The 24,191-nt window shown below is 39.9% G+C and overlaps 1 protein-coding gene across 14 annotated transcripts in view; it reads left to right on the top strand.

The window, feature by feature from the left end:
* The window catches only part of NUMB (NUMB endocytic adaptor protein), a 98,992-nt gene that overhangs the window by 12,503 nt on the left and 62,298 nt on the right, over positions 1-24,191 (top strand). Inside the window, exon 1 of one of the 14 annotated variants that reach the window (XM_068162184.1) lies at positions 21,916-22,012. The exons of the other annotated variants lie outside the window; for them this stretch is intronic. The gene's annotated coding sequence lies outside the window, so the exon portion shown is untranslated. Of the gene's footprint in view, positions 1-21,915; positions 22,013-24,191 lie in introns of those variants that run through there. 14 annotated transcript variants of the gene reach the window in all.

Below are 24,191 nucleotides of genomic sequence, written 5' to 3'. Positions count from 1 at the left end.
TTTGGTTTTTGTTTGGGTTTTTTTTGACTCTTTAGTGTATGGATGTAACAGTCTTACTTGGTATGTGTGAGTTTTTCTGCTTTGAATGAGGGCTGCTTAGTCAAATGGCAGGTAGGTTTGGTGTTGGGTGAGTAGTGATGGGGAAGTACCAGCTTGGAGGAGCCCATTGTTGAGTGCCTGAGCTCTGTAGCCTTGAATAGAGGGAGCAAGTGCTCTGCTTGCATGAGAACAGATGTTGAAGCAACCACTTACACAGAAGCTTGAGCAATGGCAAACTTTAGGCTGAGAGAAGAATTAGGTTATTGATTGTGGGTCCTTAATATATGTTTTCATCTCATCCCATTGCTCTTTCTACCTCTTGGGATGGAAGAAGAACCTTTTGTCTGTGTAATCTCCCTGGGAAACCTTATTTATTTCAGGAGCTATCTCTTAAAATGGAGCTCTGAGCATTGATTTTTGTGGTTGGTTTTTTTTTTTTAGGCATGCTCTAATTGAAGTAATCATTTATATGTTAGTTTCTAAAACTTCTTTCAGTCAGCTCTTGCTTTCTGAAAGGCTGCATCAGCAGAATTTGTTTCTCTGCTCAAATCCCTGAGACGCCAGTGAGTGCAGGTGCAGCTGCAGCCACTTGCCCTGTCCCTGTCTATCACAATCTGTACTTCACCTGTTAACAATGTGGAACCTTAAATTCATTGTGTCTAACCTGTTACAGGCTTACCTCTGACATGGTCGCTGTTGTCCCTGTGCCCTGTGTTGCTGAAGCAACTTAAGTACCACTTACCTTAGTGGCAAAAGGATGTAGCAGTACCTGGTGCCCACATCTGAACTGGTAACACCGTAGCTGATAATCTGGCTGTTAGTCCCCAAACAAGGTCTGCCAAGAGTACAGGATATCTGGGGTGAAAATAAATTAGCCTCTGCAAAGAAACCTAAAGTACAGCTGAGCTCAATCGGGTTTGACAATTCATCATATGGACCAGTTAATGGCACGGTAAACACCTTGTATTTATGAGAGAGCTAAAGAATTTTAACCATGAAAGACATGCTGTATGATTATAGACTCAGTGAAATTTATTTGAGTAGGAGGAAGTATTTAATTTCAGTCTGCTTCAGCCAACTTTTCTGTAGTACTCTGGGATGCTAAATGGCAAGTAATCACTGCTTTTAAAAGTTATTTTGAAGTAAACTTGCATGTTGTATATAACTTAGTAGAAGAAACTGAATATTAAGTACACTTTGATCTGTTTTCCTGGTAAAGATTCCTGCTGTGTTTATTCAGCTATGCCTTAATACTTTACTCTTAACATTTCTGTGGAATTTTCTGACTCTTGCTAGTTTGCAATCTCTTTTTTCTTTGGAGAGTGTGATTGAGCATCGCTGCATGCAAGCCTGACTTTTCAGCAGGCAGTAGACAGCAGAGTTTGAAATGTGGTTTCTTGGTTTGTTTAGCTCTGTGATGAGGACAGGTGATCTAGAAAAATCTTAATGGGATTATGTGTATTTTGATTTAATAAAAGGAGTCTGGTTTTGACTAAAACTTCCAACCATGAGAGACATAGATGCAGTTTTATTGTGGATGCAGAACTCTGTGTGCCGTTATAAAGTCCAGGTGCTTTTTAAACACTGCAATCTATTCATTGTCCTTGCTTTAAAAGCTTCTAGATTTGTTAGTATTAGTAATTCAACAATATACATTATTTGGGGTTGAGTTTTATCGGGGATGGTCAGTTCTGAGGACTGCATGTACTCTTCTGCATACCCCTTTGCTTCTGCTGTGTAACACAAAATTGACAGCTGTGATTTGGCTCCTTTCATGAAGAGAGTTGTCCGGTCTCCTGTGTGTTGAAGTCATAAAAGTGACCCAACGAGATGTATGTGTGTTGGATAAATTATATTTTTATGCCTAAATTAACAAGGGTTTACTTGACTGTTGGTGCCCTGAAAAATGGGTGTTCTGCTTTTTCCTAGAAAAGCTCTCATAGTTGTTCTAATAATTTGTTAATCTATACATAGACAGACATTCAGATTTTGGAAGTAGGAGGCTTTATCTGTTTGAAGCAAAGGAGATTCAAGTGTCTTATCCCTGGTTTGCTAGACTAAGATCAAAAGCAACTCTTACATTGTTTTGTGAAACTGGCCTTTGTAAAATTTATTTGATTTTGTTTGTTTTGAATTCCATGATGCCTCCATCTTTGTGAAATAGCTTGTACACGGGCACAGGGATTCTGCTGGAAGATGTTGGTGGGCTGCTTGAAAGTGAAGTGTGTGACTTGTGCTTAGACATGGAGGTAGACCTACAGATACACCTTAAGAGAGCTGCAGAGAAGTCTCAGCCTGAGGGCAACTATAAATAATAGATGCCTTTTCGGCACTGTTTAATACAAAGGAGGTGTTAGGGTAATGAAAGCAATTGATAATCCAAATGATTTGCTGACATTCTCCCTCCTGAAGTGATTACTTATGTAACTGATGTAGTGTTCTTAAATTATAGTGAGAACGAAACGCCTTTGGAGGTTTGCCTTCAGTCCAGTTAGGATTGTTGAACTTGTTCAGTTCTGATAGAAGTTCAGATTCTGACTTTCTAAGTCTTCTGATGCAACTTCGCTCAGAACAAGCTCTTCACCATGAATATGAGCAGGTTCCTTTCAGAGTGAAGAATTTAACAGCCATTGAACTAGGAAAAAGACTGTGAGTCTTCAAAGTGAGAATGCATATTAGAGGAAATACTGTGTGAGGCTTCTGGAGAGCAGTTTTTCTTTGATTCTGAAGTAGTCTGGATGAAGTCCACTTTTATAAGGTTGATGTTGAGGGTTTTTGTTTTTTCTCTTTGCCTCTTCTCATGAAACTTGATGACGAATAAAATTAATCTTCGTCTTGTCAAACCTAGTTTCCCATTGTTCTTCAAGTGGGAAAGATGAAAAGCTTACATCTTTTAGAAAACTTGAAAGGGCAGATCTTATCCTGGAAAGACAGATTTTCATACTGAGTACATGAAACATTTCCTGCTTCTTTCAGTGAGGTGTCCTTGCTCAGAACAGGTAGAGCTTAAGAGGAAGTTTCTACCTGTCTGTTTACCTTAGGACCCTTCCTGTCAGTCGTACAAGTGCTTTTAGGAGGGCCTGCTGCTGTTGTAGGTCAAAGATCAGGTGCTGATTTCAGGGCAGTTGGTAACCTGTGAGCTTTAGAGGCTTCTGACTAAATTGTGCAAGTGAAGATCTTCCTGCAAAACCTCTGGAGGACTCGGTGCATGGTTATTTTCCAGTGAAGTGGTTTGTTTCATTAGCACAGAGATAATGGTGTTTGCACCAACACGAGCAAAGGAATGTGTTGCTTCAAAACTCTTGCTATTTGAGGTATGTTCTGCCTTGTCCTCTTGGGTCCCACGCTAGGTGAACGTAAGCGATGATCCTGTAAGAGGCAGGTGTAAGACAAGATTTTTATTCCTCCCACAGTCTTATTTTAAGTTTGATTATTTATATTTTTTTTCCATTTTCAGGGGTTAGAAAAATACATGAAATCCTTGAGACTAAAGGGTGTGTTCAAAAGACACTTCAAAAAGGGGAAACAAAAACACGAAGCAAAACAAACCAAGAAATTAAGTAATTAGTGGTTGTAGGTATAGAGGGAGGACTATTTATTTAAATGGAGGTGACTTGTAAAGCTTCTGTGCACGTTTGTTTGTTGTTTTTCTCCTTTATGGATGCTGGAGCCACGAGGTCTGCTACGATTTTGTTTGAAATCAGTAGTGGATGTGAACGGGAGGGAAGGATCTCACAGCTATGACAAGTCACAAGTTTGTAGTTTAATTTTGCAGTAATTCAGTCATGCCAACAGGCTCTTTTTGGGCTCATAATTTAGTAGTATCCATGATTAATCTAACCATTGGACTTTGTGTTGAAATACATAAACACCCAAGAATCCTTTGCGGCTGGCTTTGCTGCGAGTGAAGATTTATCCACTGAAGCAGAGAACATAATTCTGAAATGCTGAGTAAGCTGAAAACCAGCAATGACTGAAAGCAGGTAATGTTTCTCAACTAGCAGAATGAAAACATGAATCATTGTCTGTAGGAATCCTTTCACTAAAGGCAATTCCAACCTGGTTGCTAAGGGAAACTCAGGTCAGCTGGTAGCAGCAGAGATGGAAAAAATGGCCATTTCCAGTCTTCCTCCTGAGCCTCAACTCTGCTGGAACCATGGCAGTGTTAACCACAGGTGCCAAGCAACAGTGCTCAAGGGGTATGTGGTAGTTTTAAACTTCTGACTGTAGGAGGCTGAATATGAGCTGATATAACTCCAAAAGAATATTAGCAGCAGTAAGGAAGAGTCAGCCTATTAACAATTGAAAGCAGACCCTTTTATTAAAAGTTGATGATTTTTGGATGAGTAACATGGTTATAGAGGTCATTTATTTGTTTTAATACTGCCACCAAACAAACATGAAGTATTCTTTTCTAGATAAGCTTTATATTAATCTTCTGTACTATTCTTAGTACAGCTTTCAGTCACAAAATAGAACTTAAAAATAATAGTGGTAGTGAAAAGAATATCTGTGCCTGGAAATTGGGTAGTGTGCTGATACTGAAGCAGTTTTGGTGTTTGGCAAAAAGTAAATGTGTTAGTGGATTTGAATCTAAAACGTGGAGTTGAAGTGGAGGATTTCTTTACTTTTGGAGTAATTGGTTGTGGAGTTAGATTGGATGCAACGATCTTGAAGGTCTCTTCCAACCTGGTCTGGTATTCTATTCTATTCTATTCTATTCTATTCTATTCTATTCTATTCTATTCTATTCTATTCTATTCTATTCTATTCTATTCTATTCTATTCTATTCTATTCTATTCTATTCTATTCTATTCTATTCTATTCTATTCTATTCTATTCTATTCTATTCTATTCTTCTTCACAGGAAGATAATCTGTAAAGGTAGCCCAGGCATTACTTCATGACAAGGGACAAGAGTGGTGTTATCTTTTTCATTATCTCCTCTGTTGTGTTCTGAAATTTGAAGGTATTCTGAGTGTCAAGAACAGAAAAGGCTGAATTTCTCATGGGTTTCTTTCACTTTAAGCTGAGCATTCATGAAAATGTGCATTCAAATGGAACAGGAGTAAGAAAGGTGTAGTAATTGGTAATTACACAAAATACCAAGTTCCAATAACATACAGGTGTTCACTTAAGTTCCTGTCGAAGCCATCTTTTCTGTTTTTCTTCCTCAATTACCTTAATGAAAGCAGACAGTTAACCTGGAAATTCTCTCTATAGTGGTTCATGTTTTTCAATGCCTGGCTCTAGTAATTAGGGGAGAATGTTACCAAAGTCCGAAAGAAATTGTGGAATGCAGGTTATAGTAATCAGTGTAACATTTTCAATTCAGTCTGTGAAGTCTACCTAGTTGGAAAACTACCATTATTAGGAGAAAACAGCCACAAACTAGACAAGTGAAGGCAGACTTAATTTAGCATTCACCATTTGGCTCCCAGTGGTTTATCTAGCTCTGCTGAAGCAATTCCTCATGTTGGCAAAATTGTAGTTTACCTCTTCTCAACGCTTCGTGCTGCAGAGCCTTAATTGGAGTTAACCGTGGAATTCCAAGTGAAACAGATTTTGTCCATGCTGAAAAACTGTGGAAATTGTCTATTTATTTTTTTTCTTTGAAATCCCCTACCAGTGATGTACTGGTGCAGATGGAGAGAAAGCTCAGACTTGGAGGTTATCCTCTGTACTTTTGGAAAACATTGACTATAGGTTGCTCTCAGATCGATCTTGGTATGTGGAAATATTAGTGGTTGCCATACTCTGAGGTCTGCTGTTCTATCAGGGACAGTCTGCTGTTAGCTTGGGGTCTAAATCCAACCTCTAAGACCTAATTTTTTATTTTTTTTTTTTCCTGACCCTTTGTAATGCCTAATGAAGTCAATACTTGCTTTGGATGTGGAATTTCTCTCTGGATTACTGTCACTGATGCAGAGTCATCTCGGATCCTGCAGTATCTACTGAGTAGCACTTACTACTCAGTAAGTCAGTCCCAGCAGCGTGGTCAGGTCCCAGCTGGACTGAGGAGCAGGGCAGCTTCTGCTCTTCAGCTCCATGCAGCATTATGTTTTCCACCACCAGCTGGTTCTGTACAGAGCAGACCCGTGCCGTGCTACTGCTCTGCTTCCCTGCAGCTGCTGCACAGTGCCGGCTCTGCCTCCCACATGCTGCCTTTTGTAGAGCTGCTCTGTGTCTTTTCACCGGGCTTCCCAGTCTGCTTTTGATGTGTACACGGGGGAGGAGAAGACAGAGGGGCCCCTGCAGGCCCTTTCATTTCCCAGGTTGCTTCCAGTGTGGTGTTGCACTTTCCCTGAGAAAGATGGTGGTTGTGAGGTAGCTCTGCAGCTCCTTGGCTTCTTGAGCAGTGAACTTAGGCTGACTCTGCTTGGGTGGGTCCCAGGCTTTGTTGCAGAGGACAATATGCACACCATAGCTCAGCCTGCTTTTATTCTAGATAATGAGAGTCTGTCTCCGTGTATTGCTTTAATCTGCAAACAGTGGGTCCCACGTTTAGGGTTGTCCACTCTTAGTTAATAAAGCTGCTGTAACTATTTTCCTTCTCTCTAGAGTGAAAAAAAACCAAACCCACAACCAAATAAAGCAACCTAAACTCTGCCTTGTGGTATGTCCTCTTTCTCCTGGTAAGAGTTAAAAGGATTAATATTTTTTTTAGCAGCCTCTGTAACTGACCTCCTCCTCCTCCTGTATAGTTTGTGATTCAGGTTAGGGTACAACAGGTATTGAGTTAGCTGCATGTTTGCCCTTTGCCTGTACTAAGCACACCCCTAGTGTTGGCCTTTATGAAATTCCTTATCAAGATGATAAGGTACAGAGTTCCCTCTTCATCTGAGGTAAGGACTGATATCCTGTCCAGTACATGGGCTTATCTAGGCGGTCTGAGTGTGTTTGGGCAGCTGTCATTAGTGAACTTGGCCAGTAGCAGTACTGAAATTTTTGTCTCAGAAGAATGCTTGTTAAGAAATGCTTAGAGAAAAGAATTGGTGTGTGTTAGCTTATATAAAGGCTTACTATGCTTAAGGTTGAGCTTGTTCAGCCTAGGGCACCTGGTATCTCAGTCTGGGTCTCCCCTTGCTCTTGACACCCCAATAACTTCAAGGGAGAAGGGTGGCAGCTTTAAAATGCAACCGATCTCGCCTCTGGCATGCAGATATCTACTCCTGTCTCCACACTGAACTTCTTTGTGTTTAGATAAGGCTTATGTTGAGTCTGTTTTCCTCATTTTGTTTTCTTTCCTAGGGGCACCATTTTTAACTAAACCAGTGTAGGCTAATTTCAGATCTTTTACTAGGTCAGCCTATTTTATAATTAGAAATTAGGTGCAGTATAGTTTCTGTCTTGGTAGCCATGGTAAAAGCTTATACAAAGCAGACTTAAAGCAGCAAAGCCATGTTTTGTTTTAACTATAGAATATACTGGAAGGCACACTCCCTATTTCTTTTTTTTTTTTTTTAACTTCAAATGTTGGATTTTCCTCATATGCCTTGGCAAATTATTCCAGTGGCTAGCAGTAAGCTAAAAATATCAGTCTACTATCAAATACCAGCACCTTGGTCTAGCAGGAAAAAAGCAAAAGTTGAAAAGTGTGGAATCTTTGTCATTGGGGTTATGATCATGTTATTGCTTTATTTTCTGTTGCGTACTACAGAAATCAATTATCCTGAGTGTAAGAGCTCAGTCTTCATTTACATGTAGGAGTGAGATGAGGACCTGATATTACAAAGCTTCTCTTAAAATGTGGACACTTGAAATATAGGCAACAGTTCAGTGGTAAATGTGAAGGAGATGTGGTGAGTGGACTGCAAATGACATTTCCTCTGCCAGAACACCAAGGTAATTTTTTCTGACTCTTGCAGCATCAAGTATGAACCTAGCCCTCACTTTCTCACTGGCATAAGTAGAATCCAAGGTAGTCCTTCTGATGGAAATTTAGCCTATAGTTTAGCTTGTCTGTACATTATCTTATCACAGAATCACCAAGGTTGGAAGAGACCTCAAAGATCATCGAGTCCAACATGTCACCACAGACCCGTGACTAAACCATGGCACCAAGTGCCACGTCCAATCCGCTCTTGAACACCTCCAGGGATGGTGACTCCACCACCTCCCTGGGCAGCCCATTCCAATGGCTAACAACTCTCTCTGGGAAGAACTTTCTCCTTACGTGGAGCCTAAACTTCCCCTGGTGCAGCTTGAGACTGTGTCCTCTTATTTTGGTGCTGGTTGCTTGAGAGAAGAGACCAACCCCTACCTGGCTACGACCTCCCTTTGGGTAGTTGTAAAGAGCAATAAGGTCTCCCCTGAGCCTCCTCTTCTCCAGGCTAAACAATCCCAGCTCCCTCAGCCTCTCCTCATAGGGCTTGTGCTCAAGGCCTCTCACCAGCCTTATTGCCCTTCTTTGGACACGTTCAAGAGTCTCAATGTCCTTCTTAAATTGAGGGGCCCATAAGTGGACACAGGACTCAAGGTGTGGCCTAAGCAGTGCAGAGTACAGGGGCACAAAGACTTCCCTGCTCCTGCTGGCCACACTATCCTTATCTTTGATTTGGCATAATCTGCAGTGAAGTAAATTGGCTGTGAGTAGGAATCTGTCACCATAAGTAGTCTTTTGTCCTTAGCTCTGAATTTGGTAGTTTCTGATACGAGCAGATTTTACTGTTAAATATCCTTTGCAGGTATGAGTATGATACAAGCAGTATTAAGCATAGTGCTCATCTCTGCTGAACATAAGTACAAGCACCTTTTCCTTTCCCTAGTGGGCTCCTACTTTCCTCTTGATCTGATTAATTGATCAAAAAGTTAAACATTTAATCCACTTGAGTTAAAGATCATGCAGCTCAATTCTGTGGTGTTTATATGCCTCTCAGTGGGGGTAGGGGTTAGTTTGTGTTTATGGCAGTTCTTGTGACAGAAGCTTGGAGCTTGTAAGAGAAATACGGAGATTGAACTTTATAGTTGTTAATTATTTGTATTATGGAGGTCTGGAGACTGAGTAGAGCAAAAGGAAAGATTTTGGTACTGTATTACTGTAGCCTCTGATTAATTCTCAAATTATTAATATAAGAAACTATGCATTACAAATGAGCTTAGAAGCACTTCCTTTATTTGCCCAGTAGGTAGTATGACCCTTGCAAGAGCTTCCAAAATGTGAAGCGAGCATTAGTGCCTATGAATGGTTCCTTCTGAAAGTATTTTATTTTCTGATCACAGTAAGTCTTGCAGTAGAGAAAACAGGATGGAAAAACAAGTATGTCTGCAGTGTGGCTGTGGCTGAATTGTGCAAGTCAAAACCTGTGCTTTCCTCTCTACCAGATACAAATACTGCAAATAGTGCACAGGGAATGCTTCATATCACTCTATTTTTAAGATGTTTAGATGAACTTCTGTTAAAATGGCTCTTGGGAAGATGGAGTTCAGTACTGCAGTACCTGATTTTTCCAAAGTTTTTGAGAACCCTATTGTACTTACTGCTTTCTTCAGTGCAAAACGCTGTCCAAACTTTTGGAACTAAAGCCAGAAACAGCAAAACAGAGTATTTAAAGTAATATTTTGTTCCATACATCTGAAAGCAGTTTGTGAAAAATGTTGTTAGAAACCTCAGATGGCACCCTTCAATTTAAAGGAATAGTAAAATGAGTCACTGGGGGGGGGGGAAAGGACTGTGTTTTGTCCAATAATAGGAAAAGGGATTGACTCTGGATATAAAATGCTGACCTTTATTGCGTTTGCATTAGGCAGAATTATTAACATTGTATTGTAGAGGCTGTAGCACATTTTTGGCAAGCTGGTACATTCCTCCCTTTCTCTGTTGCTTCCTCCCACTCAAGAGCTTTTGTCTTTCTCCATCTGCTTTTTGAAGAGAGAAATGTGGTGCGCATAAAGACCTCTGAAACTCTAACTTGAGTTGGGATATGCTGTAAAGCTAAATTGTTACCATAAATTCAGACTACAGAAAAATGCAAAATTAAAAAGCTCCGTTTCCTTATTTAAATAAACCCAAATACAGTTAAGATGTGGAATCAGGCAGTAGGAAATTGACTGCCCAGACTTTTGTAACTAATACTTGGCAGAGCTGAGAAGCATCTACTGTGTGAGTTAATTGTGCCTACTCCATGTGTTTGTGTATCATCCCTTCTCTGTTGAGGGAAGGATATTATGAAAGATGACAGTGAGTTAAACACAAGAAAAAAACCCCACTTGAAATAGCAGCACGAGTGTGTGATAGTATGATGCAAGCTACTGTCATGCTCTTATTTTTAGCAAATGTCAACTTGCTCTGAGGTTTTATTCAGTGATCTTAGTCTCAAGTGGAGGAGTTTGTGTGGAAGAACAGCAGAATGCAGAACCTCTAATTTTTCCATTAGTATGGTGAGAACTTAAATTTTTATTGTCAAACCTCTTTAATGCCCCATGTAATGTAGCTGGAAAATAGTTAACGTGCCATGAGCTGATACTTTTGGAGGATTCTTTCGAGCCTGTTGTATGCAAAACCCTGCTAGTAAGGTTCAAAGGTGGCTCCACACACAGTGTGCACAGAAGATCTTTTATGAACGGCCTTGGAATGCTACGTGTGTGGTTGTTTCTAAAACAAACAGTAACTCTTCCCCTCTCCTTCTGTTTATATGTAGACACAGATGAATTAAAAAAGCTTGATTCATCCTCAGGCTACTTTCTATTTATTTCATTTAATAAGAAAAAGAAATCTGTGCAAAAGTAAAGCTTTCCTTTAAATGGATATTGAAAGTAGCTCAGGACCAGAGTTTTTCATAAAGCTAATAGTATTTAATTTTAAGACATTTCCCTCCCATGTTTACACATCTACAGCTGAAAAACTATGTCCCTAAGATGAGAAGAGGGAAATGGAATGGTGGAAATCTGCCTTTTCGTAGCCAAGGATAGCTAAAAATGGGACAAAAAGTAGCGCTACTAATTTTCCTTGTTATGTTCCCTTCAATGATTATGCAACACTAACAACAGAAAGTAGGTCTAATCTTTGTTAGGAGAAAATGGGAAATGTTTTGTGTGAAACACGGAGTGATGACCTGTTATTTTCTTGATGTTGTGGTATCTCAAGTTTTATAAGGTGCTGTGGACTTACCAGTGGACAGAAAAATATTCTGTGGCAGTGTCCTGTAGGTCTTGGATCTGTGTGTAGTCAGTGGCATTGAATTTTAGGAACAGTTTCAAACTTGGTAAAGTAGCTGCTTTAAAAAAAGATGATGCATTAAAAAACCCCAACCTAATCTATGTGTGTATATATGTCTCCTTGGAGCAAGGTTTCTGGCTGCCAGTGTGCTCTTAATCTCTGGATGTTCTCATCTGTAATGCCTTTACAGTTATGACTATTATAATGAGTTACACAATTTATGAAAAAGTTGGATAGCTAATGATTTGACAATGAAAGACATCTGGCTACTTCCAGACAGCACTTTTCATGGGACATCAGGCACTTAAAGCCAAAACAAACTAAAAAGAGGTGGGGAAGTATCTAAATCTCTTCCCTAGGAGATTGTCATGCAAGTTCAGAGGTGCTTAAGAAGCACCTCAGCTTTACTGGTGAAGTGTTGCACCTTGACAACTCTTATTCTCAAAATTATTGGTGGGGTCAAAGGTGTTTGGAATATCACACTATCACATAAGCCTTTCACCTGTGTTAAGCTCAAATCCTTGGTGATCTGCTGGCATGGGTTTTCTGTCACCCCGTCATCTTAGTGTGTGCTGACTGAACCCTGTTGCCATTTTCTGCCCCTTGTATATTCAGAAAGGGGAACTTGGAATACTTCAATCTACACAGTCACTGGATTTCTTTCAAGCCTAAACTAAACAGCATGTTCATTTTAGTGAAGCTGAGTTAGGGGTACATTGCTTGGGTGAGAAATACTTTTCTTTTGTCCATGTGGGCAAACCAGTTTTTCTTGTTCAGTGTTATCCAACATAACATAAAATAGGTGTATTTGGGTTGCAGCTTCTTCATTTCATTTGTAATCTAGTATTTAGTAGGGATTGTTTTAAGTTTTTTTTTCTGTGCTGCTTATATTGGTCTTGAGGTTTTAAACTGTAAAGCTGTAATGAAACCAGCAGTACATGTTGGTGAAGCTGGCAGAAAATACCATTATTCAGCACCTGAAAACTTCTTATTTTGGTTTTTCCTCCTTATGAATGTCTACTGCTGGTTGTTGTCTTATCAGGTATGCACAGAAGTCATGGTACACTTTTGTGCAATTTAATGCAGACAGGTGACCTGGTGTGATGACTTAAATTGTAGTATTTAGTAGCATTGTCCTGGTCATGTTAATATTTCTGAAACCAGAATGTCCTTAAGCAAGTCTGTTGAGAAATTTAGCCTAACAGAGGTCACTATTAGTGCTCCAGTTAATGCTCAGGAATGCTGTGATGAGCTTGTTCCTGGCTTTCATATGGAAGACTGACCTATGGTATTTCTAGTTCTGGGGAGAAACTCCTTATTAAGAATATTTTTCTTCCCCTTGAGCTGTTGAGTTCAATTTTGGGTTTGGGGCCTGCTGTCATTAGAAATAAGAAGCAGGAAAACCATTCCCTGTACAACAAATTGAACGTTCTTGTTGATGATTTTTTTAGCAGTGGCTGATAAGTAGGGTGAGAACTGGTAACAAAGACAGAAAGTCTTTTTGGGAAAGAGAAGTAATACTATGAAATGGTCTGCAGGATGGGAATGAAAATGTATACTAGTTAGTCAAAGTTTATCAGTTTTGTAAACGAGTGTCCTTCCCTTTAGATATCAAAGTAGGGAAGGATCCAGGTAGAGCTGAGTGTCTGTCCTGTGGATCACCAGTAACAACTTTTGCTTTGCTGTGTTGAAGATTTTCTGAATGCACATTTTGCTTAGAAATGAAATGCTGCAACTCTAATGAAGCTGCAGATCTGCTAATTTCTGAATGCTCCTAGTGTCTGGACAGAAGTAGTTATTTTGAAGTCTTTAACAACAGTGCTGCTTGTCAGTTGATCACATATTTTTTTCCCGCCCCTGGATATGTGCAGGAAGAACTTGTGGAGTCTTTGCTTTCCATGCCACTTTAGACTAAGAAATGCTAAGTGGTGTGTGTGACCCATTGCAGGTTTCAAGTCGGGCTTTCAGATAGTTGGTTGGAGCTCTGCTGATACAGACACAGCTTTGAGTGTGCTGACATTAAGAAGGGCTTGAGGTGCCATGGGTCTTGTGTTAACATCCAGAATTTAATATTTTGTGTTGAAGTGCTACAGTTTTGCTGTTTTAATGCATTGAAGCTAATGCTATCTAGTACATGAATATAATGTAAATAACCAATACTGATTTTTGCAGAACCTTATTCTTTGTCATTACTCATTTGGTTTGCTACTTGTTTTGGGGAGTTTTGAATCTGGTAGGTTAAAAAATACTAATGTGTACAGATATGATGCATTTTTACTAGCAAAAATACTTGCTCAGGCAGATCTTTGTATTCACTGACACACTTAGACATGGAAAAATCCTCACTGCTTGTTTCTGAAGGTACCCCTCCCAGCATTTCTTCATTTGCCATTCCTGCTTTTGTTGATCTGATTATGGAAATTAGTCAAGTAGATGAAACAGCTGCATGCTGGCTGTTTCAGTTTTAGTGTGGTTTGGGGTCAAACAAAAATAGCAGTACTTAGGTTGGAAAGAGGGAGGACTGCACTGAACTGATTATACTTGTAAATGCACTGGAGTTTTACCTAGAGCACTGAGCCAAGCTGAGTGCTTGTTTTGGAAGAGACTTAATTAAAGTTTTGTTCAAAGTCTTTTTTGGTAAACCTGTTAAATTAGTTTGGGAGCCCCTGATTGATAGGGAGCTGGTTAAGGATGCACTGTTGGTTTTCTTTCTTTCTAGAGCTGTTCAGACTCCTTGTGCCTTTAACAGTTAGTGTGTCTGACTGAGTGGCTGGAATGCCTCCAGCTGAGGATTGTGTGAAAGAACACTAACAGCGTGGCACAATGTATACCTAGTATAGGAGGAAGAGGAGCGGTAGGAAAGGAACATTCCAGTTGTGTTAACCAGGGAAAGCCATGTACAGACGCGGGGGTAGGCTGGGCACTTGTGAACTTGAGGAAGGGAAGCTGCTGGTGTGAAGTCCTACAGCTACTTTTTGTTACCCCAGTAATATTTTTCTCCTACAAGACGCTTCTTACCAGTCTCTGTCAGATTCTTTCTGAAAATCCAACTATGTTTTTCATCTTTGAACAACTCAGCTAAATGCAGTTGACAGGAATTCTGATGAACAGCTAAAGTGTATCTGACTTTCTACAAAACTGGGGTTTGTTTGTCCCACTTAGGAGGCTTGAAATTATGTGTTATTTGGAGACAGGCTTAAGTTTGGGAGGCTAAAGATGATCTCATTTTCATCTGTCTTGACAGATGTCAAGCTGTTTAATATCAGCTCTTCTGTGCTTCTCTGGAGCTTTCACTGCTGCTGTTTGTTTGGGACACTTGTTTAAGCCAGCTTATCGCCCTAAAGTAGAATCCATAACTAATTCTCAGAGCTGTTTCTAGCACCTTTTAAATGTGAGTGCAACATTTACTATCCAGTGACATAAAAGCTGTCTTCAGTACGTGCATGTTAGCAGCTCAGTCATTTGCTGTGTACAGTCAGAGCTCTTTAATGCATGCTATCCAGACCTAGTGAGTTGTTTAAATTATCTGTTCTAACACTTCACCTCTTGGTGCATGTATGACAGTGCTGTGCCCTAGAAACATAAGGCAGGCTGTAAGGTCTGACTTGATACATAAGATGAAAGAGGGGTATGTTCTAAAGCACCAGAATACATAACCATGGGGATGCATCATTTCAGTTTCCTGAAATTAACAATTCACTTTCATCACAGTTATAAACAGGGAAGTTGTGCTACTGTTGAGGAGACATCTGTCTCGCTACCTAATCACGTTCCTTCCACTGCCTATCACATCTGTCAATCAGGCTAGCTATTTTTGATTGCAGGAGCAAACTTAGCCATCATTAGCATGATGCTTGTGTTGTAAGGTTAAGCAGGGTAGAGGGGCAATTTGGAGCTGATTCTAACCAGTTGATTAAAGTTTCTTTGATTTGTGTTGTGTTAACATGGTTAAGTTAGTATACGCCCAATAAGGTATTTAGGAAATGCTGTAGAACTGTAGAATCCCAGAATGTGTTGTAAGGGACCTTTAAAGGTCATCTAGTCCAACCTTCCTGCAACGAGCAGAGACATCTTCAACTTGACCAGGCTTCTCAGAGTCCTATCCAACCTGACCTGGAATGGTTCCATGGATGGGGCATCTACCACCTCTCTGGGCAACCTGTGCCAGTGTTTCAACACCCTTACTGTGTTAAAAAAAAAGTCTATAGAGTTAGTCTATATCTTTCCTTTTTTTAGTTCAAACCCATCACCTCTTGTCCTGTACAACAGGCTCTGCTAAAAGGATTGTCCCCATCTTTGTTATAGGCCCCTTTGTATACCGAAAGGCTGCAAACAGGTGTCATTGCAGCCTTCTCTTCTCCAGGCTGAACAACCTCAGTTGTCTCAGCCTTTCTTCACAGAAGAGGTGTGCCTTTTCCCTTGTTTTTGTAACTTTTTGAATCTGAACTCACCTGCACCTCCTGCTTTTGTGTGTAGGAGGAATGACAGTAATGGTATGTAGAAATGATATGACTGGGAGTGGCTTTGGACCTAATTTTTTCAGGTAAGCGTTCAGGGGCATGAAGGGCTTCTGCAAATGCGTCAACAGCCAAAGGAAGACTAGGGAAAACACGGAAAAAGCTGAGGTACTTGAAGCCTTTTTTGCCTTGGTCTTTTTTGGTAAGATTTGCTTTCTGAGGCCTCAGATTAGTGGGAAGGTCTGGAGCAATGAAAACTTGACCTCAGCAGTAAAGCACCAAGTAAGGGAACATTTAACTAGATTTGCTGTAAGAAAGTCTGCGAGACCTGACAGAATGCACCTATGTGTGTTGAGGGGAGCTGATGTCTTAGCAAAGCTAGTCTTAATTATTCTTGAAAGGCTGTGACAATAGAATATGGGAGAAATTGAATCTCACTTTTGCCTCCAAGAAGGGCAAGAGAGTCTGGGGATTTCCAGACTGACCAGCCTTACCTTGATTCTTGTTAAGATGATGGAGGAAATTCTTCTCTGAAGCCATCTCCAAACATAAGATGGACAAGAAGATGATTAGCAATAGTCATCATGGATTTACAGAGGAGAAATTGTGCTTGACCTAGCTGTGAGACTTCTGTGTTGGAATGACAGGGTTGGTGGATGAGGAAAGAGCAGTTGATACTCTTTGACTTAAACAATGCATTTGACATAGTCTTCCTTAACACCCTTATTGACAGTCTAGCTGATGATGTACAGGCTAGATAGTGAGGTGGTTTGCAAACTGTCTGAAATGCTGGCCTGAAAGGGTTGTGAGTGGTGGCACAAAAACCACCTGGGGGCCACTTTCTAGTGGTGTATCCCAAGGGTTGATAGTAGGGTCTGGGTTATTTAGTATCTTTATTAATACCTGAATGATGGGACATGCACCCCTCAGCAAGTCTGCAGATGATACAAAACTGGGAGGAGTGGATGGCACAACAAACAGTTGTGCTGACATTCAAAGGGACCTTGATGGGCTGAAGAGAAATGGGTTGATGTGAATCTTGTGTTCCAAAAAGTTCAACAAGCAAATCTGCTAGATGGACATCTGCATTCTGGCACCATCATCCCTGCACTTCTTTTCCTACTGTTGCCAGCCATTGGCAGACTGCTTGTACTTGGGCTGCATACTGCTATTTAAGCATGGTGATTAGACTGAAAATATGCAGAACTGTTTGGAGAGAGCTATCAGAGTCCTAGAGAAGAATGTGATAGCAAAACTAAAACATTTATTTTAAGGATACTCAAAATGTCAAGAAGGCAATTTTCAACAGCTCTGGAGCATTATTTCAATGACTTCATGTCAGAGTTCAATGAAGTAAGGAATGTGAAAGTGGTTTTTATCGCAGCTGATGTAGTGATTTATCCTGTGATAACTTAAAGGGTCACTTCTATCTAGCCTTGTGTTGATGAACCCGCTGTCTGTTGTGTTCAGTACCCTGGGACCTGCTGCTACAAGTTGCACTTGGTTTATAAGTTATTTCTTTGTTAAAATGCAACATCTTGTTCACCTGTTTTTAAGTCTTCAAGGCTAGTGTTGCCCCTTCATGTTAGTTTGCCTAAGCACGTCTCTTTTCAAGATTTCAGATGTTCACATAGTCTTGGTTTGCAGTTCTTATCTTTAGAAGTGTTTTAGCTGGGGTAAGTGGTTGCTCAAAAAGAGGATTGTGAAGAGGCAAAGCATTTGAGCATGAAGGCTGAGAGGAGAACTAGGAAAAGACTTCTCAAGTTATCTGTGTTTATGGGTAACTAAAATAGCTCTAATAGAACTGTTGGTGTCTGTTAAGCATCTTGTATGTAGCTGTATAGAGCATTTGATGCAAGAAATTTGAGTCCAGAATAAGGACTTGAAGAAGGTGACCTGGATTAATTGTCACACCCAAACTTGCCCAGTAAGTAGGGATTGTGTGAATTCTGGAAGATTTTCATAAACCTTAGAAAGCAAAATTCTAATGTAGCTGTACTTGCTTGAAGGAGTGAAAAACAGGAGGTTTGTAACATCAGCGCTGCATCTGATTTTAAAAGCAGATAATTGTTCACAAGCTTCAGGAGAAAAACAGAGTAGCTATAAAAATGATGCTCAATGTGTGTTATTCAGAGGTTTGTGCTGATCTGTTATACATCTTCATCGTGGCCTTGAGAGTGTGACATCTTTCAGTGGCCTTGTTCTTTCCTGAAAGGTGGTGTATGACTGAAAAAGACATCACAAGCTTTGAAAGTAAAGTTAGTCTCCATAATGGAGATATTTATCCACATAACTAAAATGAGAGGGAAGGGGAAAAAGCTTGATTAATGTGATTATGGGGGGGGAAGAAAAACCCAACAGACAACAAACTTGTTGCCACTAATACTTGACCCAGATAGTCACCTGTATATACAACACCCTAATGGGCTCCTTGGGTTATGTTTTTACTTATGTTGGCTTGGCACAGCTAAGAGCGGGTTTTAGTAGTGAGTGATAGCCATGTCTTCATTTAGATAATGAAGCTGCACGAATATGAGGAGTTTGGATCAGAAGGCAGAAGGCAGGCTGGTTGGCCAGAGATTAACAACAAAAAAAGAAAAATCTAGTCAACTGAATTTAGCAATATTGTTCCATATACTTTATGGATTCCATGGTCCTGCTTTATAACTGCTTTTAAAAGGGGCATTCTCAAGATTGCTTATAAATCTGACCTCGGAAGACTTGAATTTGTTGCAGCATTTTCTGTTGACAAATAGTACCTAAGTGCCTATGCATCATAATACTGCAATCAATTGCAATCAGCCTGGCAATTGCTTACATAATCCTTGTTGGAAGGAATATGTTAAGGGAAAGAGGTTCCTGTTTTAATCCTAATACTGTGGGCTGGAGTCTGTGTTGTCTGCTAGATCGTTATTTGAAGTGGATGCCAGAAATTCTTATGGCAAAATTAGTGATAATCATTGTGCCAGTTTAAGGAGATGTCATCCCCACCCCAGAAGTTTTGATCCAAGATGAGGCTGTATGTTTGCCCTGGAATACCTTTCACTCACCCCTAATGTGGATACCCAAATTCTAGAAGACCATCTGCCTGTGTAACCTTAGTTTTATTTATATCTCAGAATTTTGAGATGCTTGTGCCAGGGAATTGATAAGGAAAATATTTATACTGTTGCAGCTGCATAGTTACTCCTTATGTATATACTTGGTTCCAGATGTCTAGATTCAAGCAGGAGTTTAACAGGGTGGTTTTCTTTTTTAAAGGGACAGTAGTCAGTCAGCTCCCCAGTAGGTGCCTGTGACATAGTTTGCTGAGGATTCTGAAGTGGTGATGCAGTTAAGTAATGACTTAACAGAGGGGGAATCATGGCACCATGTAATGTGTAAACCATAGCTTTACAAGCACGGAAGCAGTGCAGGAGGTTGTAAAGCATTCAGCTGAGGGTGTTTTTTTTTTCTATTAACTTTGCTCATTCTGAAATTGAACCTCAAGAGCTCATTTTTGCACTTTGATTTTGCTCAGTGCAGTTTAAGCTGAACCCTAAAACTACAGTGAAAGCAAACCAGTTTTGCAACAACTCTTAGGAAAAAACCAAAATGTACTGCCGCAAGTTCATACAAAGCCTAAATAGTAACTCATGATATAGCTATATCTTCTAAAAATTTATGTTTATGAATCTTTTTCATCTACCAAGTTATTGTACTGCTATTTCAAATAGCATCTGTGTATGTGGCAATACTCTTGGCTCCTGAAAGGTAAAGATCTTGGTCTTGCTTTGCTTTATAGGAAAGTGTGTGTGTGTGTATGTGTTTGTGTATAAAATAAAGAACATAACCAGGATCTGTAAATCTTTACCTCTGGTTTACTCAGTCTGGATTATGTGATTTGCTTTGTCATTGAGTAAAAAGCAGAGTCTGTAAGTGTGCTTTGCTGTTTGGACTACAATTTCATACACGCAAGCGCAGATCTGACTCTCTGACTTGGCTCTGTGTTTTGCTGTGTATCGCTTGCACAATTCTCTTAGCTGTTTGACAAAATGAGATTCTGTCCCTCAGATTTTTAGCTGTTACTTCAAGCTGCTGTTAAAAACTGAAATAATGCATTTTTTCTAATGTATGAAGAGCGTGAGAGGGGTGGAAAAACATTAACTGTTTGACATCTCATCTGCCAACCCTTTTTTCCCCCCCTCCCCTGTCCCTGTTTCAAATGAACATATCTAGAAATGCAAACTGATTGCTGACACTTGGTAATTGAACTAAATATGAGAGCAAGTTCATCCAGCTGTCTCCAGTAAACATTTTTAAGGCTTTCTAACGCTAACCCAAATCTCACTGAATGAAGCTTTTATGTAGTTGTCAGTAGGCATTTCACTTCAAAAAACAAAAGACAAAACAAAGATGGAAATTATGTTCTCCATTTGCATAAATTTCAAGAAAAATGTGGAGCTAGTACTTCACCTTTGGAGAAATGGTACATAAGTGTAAAGGTACGATAATAAAACCATGGTAAAACCACATTGGAAGTAGTCATTCAAATAGTCTGGCTCTGTCTTTTTGTTAATGGTGTGCTTGAGAAGGCAAGACTTCTTGACCAGTATGGCAATAATTTTATTTCAGAGGGTAAAATATTACCAGTTCTTTTAGAAGCCCTGCAGTTTGTTATTGACCTAAACAGCTTGTTTTGTGAGGACTTGGTGCTAGTACTAAGAAACAGGGATAATGATCAAACTACTTGTTGGTTTTGTTCCTTATGTCATGGGCTTCTCCTTGTAATCCTAAGAAGGGAAACACATAAAAAGCCACAAACCCAGTAAACATCCCATCTTTCCTAAACCGATGAGTGCAGTTTTCCTAGTGAGCAGACCTGGATATATTTTGATAAATTCCAAATCTTGATGGTGGAAGAAATAGCAAATAACTATTTTATTCTGCTGAACCAATTTCAGGAAACATGTAACTTCAAACCAGAATGAATGTAACAAATGAAAGCTCTTGCGCAAGGCCGCCTCATGGGGAGCTTAACAAATACATTGTTCTGAGTTCCCTGCAGCTGTAGAAGTGGATGTGTTCACCAGGATTTCTGAAGTGGGCAAGACTTGATTAGAAAAGCCTCGGTGTTCTTAGACAATTTTTTGGAAGCCAAAGTAAGTAACCAGCAAACCTGTATTTATTATCCTAATCTCCACATTTCCACGCTTGTTACTGCTTTCCTGACAGGATGTTTTGGAGGACAGTGTGTCCCTCCCTTGAGGTCAAGACAGGACAGGGGTCTTCATCCTTAAGAACTGGAGCCATTTTAAACAATGATGCACCTTTGATATGTGATTGTCTGCAAAGAGGAGGGATATCTGCTAGAACACTTCCTCATATTGTTGTGTACTCAAACACGTCACTACAGAAGTCTGAAACCATTACAAAGTCCATGTTGTAAACTGGAGAGTGTGCAAAGCTGTAATCTTATGAATGCTCAATTTCTTGAAGAACTTTGTACTACTGAGTTTAAAACTCTACCCTTGGTTTGTAGGTATGATTTAGCAGGTGGTTGTTGTCCATGTGACAGCTGTTATAAACGTGGCAAGATATTTTGGGTGGTTTTTGTTTGGTTTTCCCTTTTTTCCCCCCTTTCTTTCTTTTTTTGGTCATCTTCTCCTCCCAAATCATAACTCTTAATTTATATCGTACACATCTATCTTGACTGACTAGTAAACAGCTTTATAGTAGCATTAGAGAGCTGGGTTTATGGGATTTTTTTAATTTGTTCCTAAAGCTATGTTTTCTGCTGGAAGTCTTCTTGTTAACGTTCTTCTATGAAGCAGCTCCCTTCTGTGTCTATGGAGATGTCAGGTGGTGTTAGGTGCCACTGCTTCTGGATTACTTGGACTACTGCTGCCCATTACAGATTACTTGGATTACTGCTGCTCATTACGTAGGTTTCCCAGCTGGAAGGGGTGTCAGTAGTTTAATTTCATGGGCATAGATGTAACATTTCAAGAGCTACTTGACACAAAGAATGTGGGAGGTGCTCATGAAGATAAGGGTTACTCCTCACTGGTCTGCACACTAAATTCTGAACCTCCCTCCAGTTTTATGTGTTTCTCCAGACAGAGCACTCTTCTTATGGGAGTGCTGGTCTAGAAAACCTGTCCTGCAACTGCTCTCCAAAAATGCTGAATCCTATTTTACTGATGACATACAACACACTTTCAGACTGGTATTTTTGTAAATGGAAATGAAATGGTGAAGGAGGGGTTGTGTGCTGTGCTATTGCTTACCCCTCACCCACCGTCCCAAGGTCTGAATGTAAATCCAGTCTCTGATCACAAGTGAAAGAGCTGCCAGAAGATCTAATGCAGTGGTTTGGTAAGTGGTTGGCTCTTTTGGGAGGAGGGTTGGGAATGAATAAAAATTTTCATAAGAGGTTTGATTTCTTTCATGTTTGAAAAAACAAGCTGCTTTATTCAGGCAGTAGACTGTAGAATGTCCTTTGAAACAAAATCATTGTTGATACAAAGCTGCAGATTTGCTTCAGGGTTTTAGGTACTGATACTTGCTAGGAATTTAGGGTTTAATTAAGAAGTGGCTGACTTGCAGAAAGCCACATACCAACTTAAGCTAAATACATGGAATTCTAATGGAAAAATTATTCAGTAATTAATGGCACCTAGCAATTTGATAAGGGTTTATCATTATTTTGACATTCTAAGTAAAGTAGACTTAATTCTGGTGTACTCGTGACATATGTAAAGCAAATCTTTTCCATTTAAAAGGGAAAAAGGATGGCAAAAGAATAGGAGAGGAAATATTGGCAGGCAGGGTGGGTAGGCTATTTGGATTCGATTGAATATTCACAACATAGTGGTGTGTTGACTGCTGTAATGAAAACTTTCTATTAGTACCTTCAGGGAGATGGGGAATAAGGGATGATAGCTGTGACTTTCCTACTGAGAGCCTTTAATTTTGGTTTCTACAGAAATCAGGAGGACAATTGCCCACTGCTGAGCCGTCCTGAATATAAATGTGATGTTGCCTTTCACTTACTGGATTGATACCATGGGCTGATCGCTTTAAAAATTATTTTTAGCTGAGAAGTGCTTTCTTTCCTCTGCTGTTTTTAATGGAACAGAAAATGGAAATGAAAAAGCATGAATGCTCCTTAAGCCTGGAGTTTGCAGGGAGGCACTTTGCTCTGTCTCCGTTCTTGGCGCGGGTTGCTGAGGATTGGAATTGGCTGGGGCAGAGGGCAGTCCACCTGGGAAGCTGTGATGGAAGGGCACAGCAGAGCTGTGCTGGGCTCTCTGTAGACCTTTGTCTTCACTGTACAAAGTACATACAGTACCAGACCGAGCACTTCTTTAATCCATAATGTCAGGCACAGTAGTGATTTGGATCAATTTAATTCAGGAAGCATTCTTGTATGTGAATGGAGTGAGATAAGACTCTATATGAGCCTGGCATTATTCTGTAGTGAAATGGAAATGGAGTAGATTAAGTGAGCTGGAAGTCTGACCCTAACTTATGCTTTACAGTAATATTAGGACTTGATTTTATACTTTGGGTATTTGGTGAAAAGTGTGGTGTTTGTGGTTATTTTTGTTATTTTTCCTCTTCATGTTTGCCTATAGGCTATTTCACTTGGTTGTTTTTTAGTGTGTTCAGAACAGAACGCTTTGTTATTACTTGTGAAATAATACTTGATGTTGGGGGCGGGTATTTCCTGATACTTAATGATGATTTAGAGGAGTTAGTCATCATTGGCCAGGAAATACCAACTCCAGATTAGATGGAGTTCAGTTATCCAAAAGGATATTTCAGTGTCCATCTGAATGTGGTACTGCGATATGTTGTCAGAGACATTGTGTTCATAGCAGTGTCTTGTTTTGGTGTTTAATTATAGAATAAGTAGTGGTATGTGGGTTCTCTGTGCTATGAAGATGTTGCCTTGGAGTCATGGCCTCTGCTTCCCCAGGTTTTGGGAAGTGGTCAAATGGTGTTCCCTAAAGCTTGACTTAAATTGTGTAACTGTAAGAATTGCTTTTGGATTCTCAAAATGAAGAATATATGCTGCTTCTCCTCCCACCTCCCAACCACCATTGCTGTCCATGAGAACAGCAGTGTAAGCTGAGCAGTGCTTGAAGTTCTGCTCCCTGAGTTTAACCCTTCAGTACTTCATTTTGGCATTAAAACTGCATCTTTCCAAGTTGAGCAGGTTCCCTTGCATTTTCCAAACAGGAGTGATGATTTTGTGAATCTTCCAGCAGCACTTTTTTCCCCTCAAGAGTCTTAGAGATTGTTTTATACCCCAATGATGTTTACATCAACTAATGTTCTTCAGTGTACATTTGTGTACTTTTTACACGTCTTTGACAGAAACTTGAAGCACTGTTATTAAAGCATTGGTTTATTCCCTCCTCTTCCCTCCACCACAACTTTTATACAACTTGAAGAAAGGGCTTGTTTTGCTTATTCTGCTCTTTCCTACCATAACACAAAGTACTTTAGACTTGTGTTGAACTACCACAGAAGCCCAGCAAACCTTTTT

The sequence above is a fragment of the Melanerpes formicivorus genome, unplaced genomic scaffold (genome assembly GCF_026170545.1).
Source record: "Melanerpes formicivorus ecotype bairdi unplaced genomic scaffold, bMelFor1.0.p_v2 SCAF_62, whole genome shotgun sequence".
Taxonomy (NCBI): domain Eukaryota; kingdom Metazoa; phylum Chordata; class Aves; order Piciformes; family Picidae; genus Melanerpes; species Melanerpes formicivorus.
This window is presented reverse-complemented; position numbering and strand designations above follow the sequence as displayed.